Genomic DNA, 10303 nt, shown 5'->3' with positions numbered 1-10303 from the left:
TTGTCTCTACATTTTATTGTTCTCTTGCAACTCAGAGGATACCAAACCTGGCAGAGCTCATTCTCTGTCTGCTCCAGGTCTTTTCTGGATTCTTCTGCCCCTGACAATGACCTCAGGGTCAATCAGTAAAGCTCAAGATTAAGTGAGTCAGTTTTTCTTGTGCCCTAGGCAAGAGATTATAGCAACCTCAAGCATTAATATCCACTTAGGCCAGATTCCATCAGGGAATAGGAGCTTGGCAGAACTTTATATTATCATGGGCTCACCTCCATGTGAAGATGGGTGACTTTGTACAGGTGGTTAGCTTGGTGACAGGGCAATAGTTTGTGCTTACAATCTCAAAGTGAAAAGTGAAAGCCACTCAGTCATGTCTGATTCTTTGCGACGCCCTGGACTGTAGCCCACCAGGCTCCTCTGTCTGTGGGATTCTCCAGGCAAGAACACTGGAGCGGGTTGCCATGCCCTCCTCCAGGAGATCTTCCTGACCCAGGGATCAAACCCGAGCTTCTTGCACTGCAGACAGGTTCTTTACCATATGAGCCATGAGGGAAGCCCTCATGTCAAGCCACAGTTCAACTCCATCCTCCCTTATGCCTGTGTGCAGGTATAAGCCAGGACTAACTACCACTCATGTTCCTACGGCACTTGTGCCGGGCATTTCCTGCATCCTGTGTATTGCGTTGAAACTATCTGCCTTAGCTCCTGTTTCTCTCAGTAAGCCATCAATTCATCGACAGGAGGAAATACTTTACAATGTTGTATCCTTGGTGTATACTCAGTGTCTGGCTGGCTCCTCTTGAACTAAAATGAACCTCTGGCTTTAAATTAGTCTCCTACCAATGACAATTTTTCTCTACTTCCATAGTAACAGAAAGACAGTGGGGTAAATTACTGCCCAAAGAAAAATTAAACTTCCCAGCATTTCTGTCACCTAACCCAGCCATGAGAGGTAATGCCTATGCAATGTGAGAAGTAATGTGCTTCACTCCAGAAGTTTGCTCTTAAAAGGCCAAAGCGTGAGACTTCCCTGGTGGTCCAGTGATTAAGAATCCGCCTTGCAATGCAGAGCATGTGAGTTCAATCCCTGGTCAGAGAACTAAGATACCACATGTCTAGGAGAAACTAAGCCCATACACTTCCCCTACTGAGTCCAAATGCCACAACTAGAGAATTCACATGCCACAGTGAAAGATCCCGCATGATGCAACAGAGGTTTAAGACCAGACGCAGCCAAATGAATAAATAAATAAAAGATAGAGAGTGAACTCCTTTGGCTGTTTTCCTCTGTCACGCTGGCTGGAGACCATGGACCAGGGCAGCTAATAGCGTCCATCTACACAGTGGAAGATGTGTGTCAGGGAGGGCGGAGCTGCTACCAGCCCTGCGATCCCCACTTCTCTCTGCCAGAGAATTTATTCTTACGAAGGAGAAATACAATCCAAGATTTTGAAGTCCCTGGACACTGAGTTTTTTCATTAGTTTATACATTAGCTAATACAACTCTCTAGTTCCAAAATCTGAACATAAAGAATATCAGCCAGAGGTTCAACAGGAAACAAAAGACACATACAAGATTAGGATACCTTGAGGAAGGTTTATTTATGAAATGAGTATCATATATGTGGGCTTGTAGAGGAATCAGAGAGACAGTGCAGTACCCTGGTCCTAACAGGACCGGAGCTTTACCACTTCTAGGACCTAGGAGCTGAGCTAAGGGAACAGTCTGTCAGCTCTGGAGAGAGACATGGTTATAAAGAATTGGAATTCTTAATTGGAGTATTTTTTTTTTTCTTCAGTCAAGTTACCACCCAGTCCAACACTCTGACCTCACTATTTTCCCCAACTTCTCCATCCCTGAAGGCTGCCCTTCCAAAGGATGGGAATTCAATAGAAAACTGAGCACCCAGGAATCCCACTGATGTTGCCCCTAAGGCCAGCCTCTTAGGGTAGAGAAGGGCAAAGAATGCCTGTAAAGAAGCCCGTGGTATAATAGGTTCAGCTCAGAGAGGAGCTCTGCTAAAGAAAGGAGGAAAGTATAGGCCAGAGAGAAGAGCATTGTGTTCTGCTTTTGTCCTTATACACGTTTAAATGTGGTTTTCAGTTAATTTCTCAGAAATTGCCTAATTAGAATTTCACTGGACTCAGTCCTTCCTGTTGCTGGTAAAGCAATGACATAGTCAACAAATAATTCAACACACATTCCTTAGACATCAACTATGAATCAATCCTAGGCAGGAGAGACTAGAGGCTTGGGACTGGTCCCAGAAGAGCTGATAGACTAAGCATATTTTCCTCCTGATCTTTTCTAAATGTTTGACTCAAGATACCATCAGTGGTCTATGCCAGCTTTTAACAATTTTCTTGAATGATGAGGCACGGTGATGATAGCTGTCTGCATCTAAACTCATATTTAGTAAACGGGGGTCCATTAAGAGAAAACTTAGTGCCTGGCAGTCACTAAATAAATCAGCAAAAACAAACAAAAAATGTGATCGTTACAGCAGTGGCTTCAGGACAAACTAAAAGCACTTTAAATAATATAATGAAGGAGACCATATCAGTCAGAATTCTTAGTGGCAAGCAAGAAAACCCAAATTTCACTATCTTAATCAAAATATAATTTACTGGAAGCAAATCAGGAGTACACAGAACTGAAGGAGACCGAAGGAGTTGGTGTTAAAAAAAAAAAAAAAAAACTGGGAAGATTCTAAATATATAAAGTAGAGACTCCACGTCTATAATAAGGAGATGCCTCGGCATTACAGACTGTGCATGCTGGACTTAATTTCCTGCCCACATGAGAGTCACGCTAGTCTGTGTAAGTGGCCCCACTCTTTCCACAGAGCCGATCAGGGACCCAGTCCCCTGCATTTTGTTGTTCTGCCATTTCCTAAAACGTTGACCTTTTTTGCAAGGTCAGAGCTTCATTGCTACAACAGCCTCATTGAAACCTGCAGAAATGGAGACAGAAAAGAGCGTCAGGGCAAGAAAACCAGTGTTTGAACTGCTCACATCCCACTATCTGAAACATAGTCAGTTAGCCATATCTAGCTACAAAGAGGGATGGAAGTTTGCATCTGAATGTGTCAGTCACTCTCCCTGCTTAAAATCTACCAAAATGAATAAAAGAAGAATGTGGAGTGGGCGTTGTCTCAGCCACGTTAAGAGAACCCCAAAGGATTAGGCAGGCAGGGGCCACAGCAAACAGCACCCTGCAGAAATCATCTGGCCCGTGTGCCTCCACAGCCACTGCAGCGACGCTGACTTGTTCCCGCTCTCCTATATTTACATCTTCCACTGAAGTCTCAGAATATCAGGAAAGAGTGACTTACCGGCTTAGCCAAAATCAACAAGCGCCACCTATGGACACACTGAGGCAGGCAGAGACCCCACAGAGACCCCACAGCAGGACCCAGCATTGACACCATCAAGAGTTTACATGATACAGAATTCCCCGAAAGTGTTTGATATTAGAAAGCTGGAATATGCTATAAAATATATTATGATAATAAGCTCTCACCTTAAAATCATTCTACAATATATTTTCTTTCACTTGCTTCCTTTGTCCAGTCTGGTTCTATGTATTATAAACTCTGCAAATTGTTGGTGGCACAGTACTCAGAATATCATTGTAAATACCTGACCAAAATTTTTGGTCACTCTCTAAAGAAAAAATGTGATGATTTTAGTGAGTTAGGGAGTATTCTCATTAATTGATAGTTCCTAGCTAACTATGGAAATAACCCACAGGTTTGGTTTCATGGTAGTAGAAAATCTGTGAGTTGGGAGTCAGGTCAACCTGGGTTTAACCCATGTCATGTAGTTTGGCCAAATAAGTTTTCCTCGTTGAATTTAATTTTCCCGTCTGTACAGTAGGGGCAATAATGACTTTCATGGTGGCTCAGACAGTAAAGCGTCTGCCTACAATGCGGGAGACCCGGGTTCGATCCCTGGGTCGGGAAGATCCCCTGGAGAAGGAAATGGCAGCCCACTCCAGTACTATCGCCTGGAAAATCCCATGGACGATGGAGCCTGGTAGGCTACAGTCCATGGGGTCGCAGAGTCGGATATGACTGAGCAGTTTCACAGTAGGGACAATAATCTTACTATATGGAGCTATTTAAAAAGCTAAATTAGAGCATGAATAACAACTGCTTCACATGTGGTAAGCACTCAGAATTATCAGTTTCATTCTCTACCACTTGCATCCCCCAAATATGCTTCGTTGAGTTGCCAAGATAATGTGATGCCTGCTTTAGGGATACAACGTATACTCCAGTTAAAAGGCATCATTTCTGGCCAGAAAACATATGGCCAACACACATGAATAGCTTGAATTGCCTAGGCAGTTTTTCTAATGAGTGATTCTTCCTCATCCAAATTATAGTTTAAGCCTGTCTGGAATTCTAAGCAGTTAATAGTGTGAAATCTGATTGCTTTAAAGAGGTGGATCAGAGAATGTAGCAAAGATTATCCATCTGATTAGTACCCCAATGTAATTTTCAAAAAAGATTAAAACATGACTCTCATGCAAACATAGAATAACCATGTACCTAATGTTTTATTCAACTCATTAACCAACAAGAAAGTCAGTAAGATGATAAAGGTAGTTCAAAGCCTGTTAAGAATGATGATGCGTACTGTGAGTCAATCAAAGGAATCCTGGAATTTATTTGGTAATAGATACAAAAGCAGTTGATGCTCTACAGAACAATAAAACTGCACACTTTGAGATTATCTCTCTTATTGGAAGATATCTTCATGTTAACACGTAACTTCTTGATGTCTGGACTCTAGCCAAATAGTGAATAGCTAAGTCAAACAAATGTGCATTCTGCTAGATAATTAAGTAAAGTGCATGTGAGTCTATTTACAAAATCCCGAAATAACATTGAAAAGGTATTGAATCATGCTTTTGGTTTTATTTTCAAATTTTAGATAATTTTTCTTAAAAACTAAGCCCATTGTTGACTGGCTATAGATCCTAAATGTAAATGCTGATTAACAGCCTTATTTGGGTTATTAAAAAATGATCAATTAAGCACCTCAGCATTTCCAACTTTGAAATGAATTGATGCAAACATAATCAAAACATCACATTTCCTCTCAAGTCATTTTTCTAAGAGAGGCAACAGCTCCCTATTTTCCCTTCCCTTCCTTGACTATAATTTCACAATTCACTAAAAACACAAATGATAAAGAAAATGACATAAGGGCAACAGATTTCTTTGAACAACAACAAAAATTATTAAATTTCTACAAAGTTATTAATCTTGGTTGACCTTAAGAAGTTATGTGTGAGAAAAACCCTCACTTGCCCTATTGCAAATGAAAGTAAAGAGACATTTTAAGGTTCACATTCTCTTAAATAAACTAAGAATTCAGATTTTAAATGACAATCAAACTGCCTGGTAGCTCCAGGCTAGCCTGAGGCGAAACTGTAAAATCTGCGAAGTGTGATTTCTGTTTCTCTCGTCCCCTTCCAGGAACCTCTCTCCCCTTTTCTACCCATCTGTCCATGACAATATTCACTCATCTCAGCTATTCCATCTAATCTCCCATGATACTGCCCATCTCAGAGACTAAGAAATTCCTATGCCCCTGTATATTCGATTTACTGTGCATGCACAAAACCTTTTGGAAAGAATTTCTGCCCAGTGCAAGAAATTGCTTGGTGCTGATCTGTCAATTTGCTCCCTATCTCTTGTAATAGTGTGTGTGAGCATTTTGTGTAATTTACCCAGCATCTGATGGTAAAGGGCAATCAATACCATTCTGCAGAGGCAAGCTTCTCGGGATTCTTTTAAAACCAAACCTGTAGAGCTTTATTGCATGGCCCTTATTGACTGATACTGACTGTCCATGTTCAGGATGATGCTGTCTCCACCTTCGTTAATGAAATTTTTTATAGTCCATAAGTCAATGCTAGGTCAAATACCTTTTCTTCCCCCTTCACCTTGTCAGACATTGAAGAGTCTGGATATGTAAGAGAAGTGATATGAAAAGATAATTTAAGATTGTCATATATCATGGGGACTATATAAGGAAATATGCTTGCATCTCATAAATAGTGTACCTAGCATAGCACCATGGATGTGTAAATATTTGATGTTTGCTGTTTTTTTCATTTTGAAATCTTTCAAATATTTTATTTATGTGAAAGAGAAGCAAATTCTAAGTAAACTCACTGCTATACCATGAACATAAGTTCTTTCAAATAAAAAAGTATTGATTGAATATACACTGAATACAGCACTCTAGTGGAGAAGGCAATGGCACCCCACTCCAGTGTTCTTGCCTGGAAAATCCCATGGACGGAGGAGCCTGGTGGGCTGCGGTCCATGGGGCCGCTATGAGTCGGACACGACTGAGCGACTTCACTTTCGCTTTTCACTTTCATGCATTGGAGAAGGAAATGGCAACCCACTCCAGTGTTCTTGCCTGGAGAATCCCAGGGATGGGGCAGCCTGGTGGGCTGCCGTCTATGGGGTTGCACAGAGTCGAACATGACTGAAGTGACTTAGCAGCAGCAGCAGAGCACTCTAGGTGTTTGCAAAGAACACAAATGTCATACAATATAACAAAGGGTCCCAGACTTTCTTGATTCACAGCACCCTCACTGTCTCAATAATTTTTTTCACAGAACTCACTTAGCAAAAATAAACATTTATCATTTCATTTATTAAGTAATTAGGCTCCACTAACTTATTAACAATTCTATCATAACAAGTTACTAGCCTTTTGAAAATAATGAGCTAAAATTGAGAAAATATACAAATGCTTTACTTTATTTGTATTTACTAACAGGATGCATAGGCCTATTGAACACAGCACAAATTCTCAAATATTGGTATCAGGTTGGACTTGACTGTCCTCATTTATTGCCTCACATTCATTTTTTGCATTTTTAAAGATCAAAGCAAAACAGAGCTTTGCAGATCATGAAAAGGAATATAAAGTGATCCAATATTGAAACTACCAACAACCTCAAGATTGTAGTTCAGGCAGTGACCAACCGATGTCAGCTGTCAGCGTTTCCCTGAAAAATTTAAAATACCCAGCAGCACCCTGGTAAATTCACTGTGGGGCCCCAGATGCAACGGTATGTGATTTGGGAACCATGCCGGCATGTGTTACTATTTCTATCCTCAAAAAAAGTTATAAGTTATTAAGCATTTTAATATCCTCAATAACTATCATGAAAATAGAAAACACTTTTCTTAAAACCAGCATTTGGAAAGATGAAGCCTGGATCGAAAAAATAGAAAGAAAGAAAAGGAAGGAAATAAACAAGGAAAGAGGAAGAAAGAAAGAGAAAATAAAAGAAAGATTAATTTGAAGAAGAACCTGGAAATCCGGGTAGCATTTTCGCAGGTGAAAATGGAGACAAGAGGAGTTGTGATGTCAGAGCCGCAGATCACTCTGAATGTTTGGTGCAGGTTTCTGAGCAAGAGACTAGGGATGGAAAGAGAAGTAAAACACAGCCAGAACCAGTACAGATGTTCACTCCTCCTCCAGAAAAGGAAGCCCAACAAACTACCTTTTCTGATGCAGAATTCATGGCATGAGGAATGGAGTGGGAAACAGTTGTCAAAACTAAGGCTTGCATATGACTTTAGTCATATTCAGAATACTTTCAACGCCAGTACACAAATAATCTGGATCTCTCTTACTATCATTACTAAGAAACTAGTGGAAAACATTGCCTACTTCTCATATTATATATATGACCATCAAAGCTAATCCAAAGCAGTATTCATTTCTTTTAATATGGACCTATCAGACTAATGAGCAAAAGTTCCAAACCAGATGAGCAAAACATCCTGAAACTGAACAGAAACATCCCTGCTTCATTTTTATTCATTTCCCAAATGAATCAAATTTCCCAAACTATTGCTCTCTACTTTTTTGCCAAACCAGAAAAAAATGTATAAGTTCTGGTATAAAAAAATATTAATAATTTTACCCAGGCCTTTCAAAAGTGCTTATGTAACAATGCGAGCGTGCATGCTAAGTCTTTTCATTCATCTCCCACTCTTTGCGACCCCATGGACTATAGTCCACCAGGCTCTTCTCTCTATGGGAGTCTCCAGGCAAGAATACTGGACTGGGTTGCCACGCCCTCTTCCAGGAAATCTTCCCAACCCAGGAATCGAATCGGCGTCTCTCACATCTTCTGCATTGGCAGACAGGTTCTTTAACACTAAGGCCCCCTGAGAAGCACTTTTGTAATAATAGCACCATTTATAATTTGGCAGCTACTGGCTGAGATGATTTTGAGCTTAAATAGAAGTTATTATACTCATATATCTAAACTTTTACTAAGACTATCAGACACCCACACAACCTAGAAACATACACATATTGAGTAAGAAATTAAAGTTGTCCACACGCTATAGTAGCGCTTCACTGAAAACAGTCCTCCTTAAGGTGATTCTCATCGGTTCATCAAGTAGATTTTAATCCATAATAAGCATGGCAAATATTGTCTTAAGTTTGTCTTAAATTAGAATGACGTCCTTAAAGGATTAAAGACTTCCAAATATTGTATTGAAAAAATATCCATAGGAATCCCAAAGTGACCTTGGTGATTCTGGTTTGAAAAACATACAGAAGACTTATTAGTAACAAACATCAGTATAACTAAAATATATATATATATATATAGATAGATAATTTTAAATTACAAATCCACTTCTCTGCTGGCTCATTTGGTAAAGAATCAGCCTGCAATGCAAGAGACAAAGGTTCTCCTGGGTTGGGAAGATACCCTGGAGAAGGGAATGGCAACCCACACCAGTATTCTTGCCTGGAGAATCCCATTGACAGAGAAGTGTGTTGGGCTATAGTTCATGGGGTCACAAAGAGTCAGACATGACTAAGCGCCTAAGTACACACACATAAATTACAAACTGATAGTGAGATCTAATCTCCACCATCACCCATAAAGGTCTTATTGATTATATTGCTTTTATTGATAAGGAAACTGAAGTTCAGAGAATTTCAGTGATGGATAAATATCACTGTCTATAAAAGATACTCATCTCTAATTTAGGGCTTCTGACTCATATTTTATATGCTTTCTAATAAACACCTTTCCAAGGATAAAATGGATGATAGACCACCAGATGTGATTTGAGAATCTCCATGTTCTATAGCCAATAAATACACCCTCTCTCCCCTGCTGGGAGCCTAAAGTTCTGACATTTGGGCCATTTTCTTGGGTTAAATCATTAGCTAGCTTTCAAAATGAAAATGTTAAGTTGGTTGGAAGTAATACATGTGAAAGCTTTTAATACATTTCCTGACATATAGCAAGCACTCAATGAATGCTTGCTATTACTTTTTAATGAATGCATTAACACTCAATCTATGGGTAAGGAGTCATTTGTCAAACTTACTGTCACTTGGCAGAGTAGACCTGGAGAAAACAAGAGGAGAGATAAATCTGACTGGGGCTGGGGAAGAAAAAAAAAAAAGAAAAGGGGTCAGTTCCCACCTGAACCCTGAGTCAGAGGCACTGGCAGATGGGTTCCTGTGATTTTAATTTTGATGTTAAAACGAAGAAGATTCTGCAGACAGACGTCCTCAGATGTTTTCTTCGGGGCAGCCATACGTAAAATTGTCATCCTTCCAGGCTCTCTTCTTTTCTGCATCCTCGCCCTGGCAATCTGCTCTCAGCTGCTGGCTAAATTTCAGTGAGTGGCAATCGGAAGACATTGTTAGAACTGAGAAAACAAATGACAGGAGAATCACACTAGTGAGCGCAGAATCTCCCGCCTCCACTGGATCACCTGCGGTCATTTTAGGGTTTCAAAATGTCACCTTGAAAAGCTGGCTGTGAAGTTCTGTGTGTATTTTTCATGTAGTAGAGTTGCCTAAACTTCCGCTACTTCTCGCTCAGGCAATATTTTCCAGGGAAAATTCATAATCCATCTTCAGCTGCGATCTCTTCCATGGCTTGCGGTTCCTCGTCCCCAGCTGTCAGGGCCATCTGCGTTCTCTCTTTGCGAGGAAGGGCCGTGGGTGCCAAGTCTTCCTCCCCATCCCATGCCTCACTCCCTGGAAAGAACGGACAGATATAACTCTGAATTGGCAGGCAACTTTAAAACACTAGGGTTTATAATAACTCGAGATGAGATGCTCTAAATCTGGTTTATTTCAAATAGCAGAGAGCCAGAAGAGCTACTGATGAGTCACATAACCCAGAACCACAGGTTTCACTTGGACAAATCTCCCGTAGATCCAGCCCTACAGAGAAAAACTTTATATTAACGGATGATGTGGTCATCTCGGGGAATAT

The 10303-nt window shown here is 40.4% G+C and overlaps 1 long non-coding RNA gene across 1 annotated transcript; it reads right to left on the bottom strand.

The window, feature by feature from the left end:
- Positions 1 to 2592: 2592 nt before the first annotated feature.
- LOC122705601 lies at positions 2593 to 10035 on the bottom strand. Its single transcript, XR_006344152.1, has 3 exons — positions 9826 to 10035; positions 9500 to 9688; positions 2593 to 2951 (listed from the first exon to the last, which is right to left on the bottom strand). It is a non-coding gene; the product is annotated as an uncharacterized LOC122705601 (long non-coding RNA).
- Between the last annotated feature and the right edge of the window lie 268 nt (positions 10036 to 10303).

The sequence above is a fragment of the Cervus elaphus genome, chromosome 12 (assembly GCF_910594005.1).
Source record: "Cervus elaphus chromosome 12, mCerEla1.1, whole genome shotgun sequence".
NCBI lineage: Eukaryota > Metazoa > Chordata > Mammalia > Artiodactyla > Cervidae > Cervus > Cervus elaphus.
The sequence above is the reverse complement of the archived record's forward strand: the minus strand, read 5'-3'. Positions and strand labels throughout refer to the sequence as shown.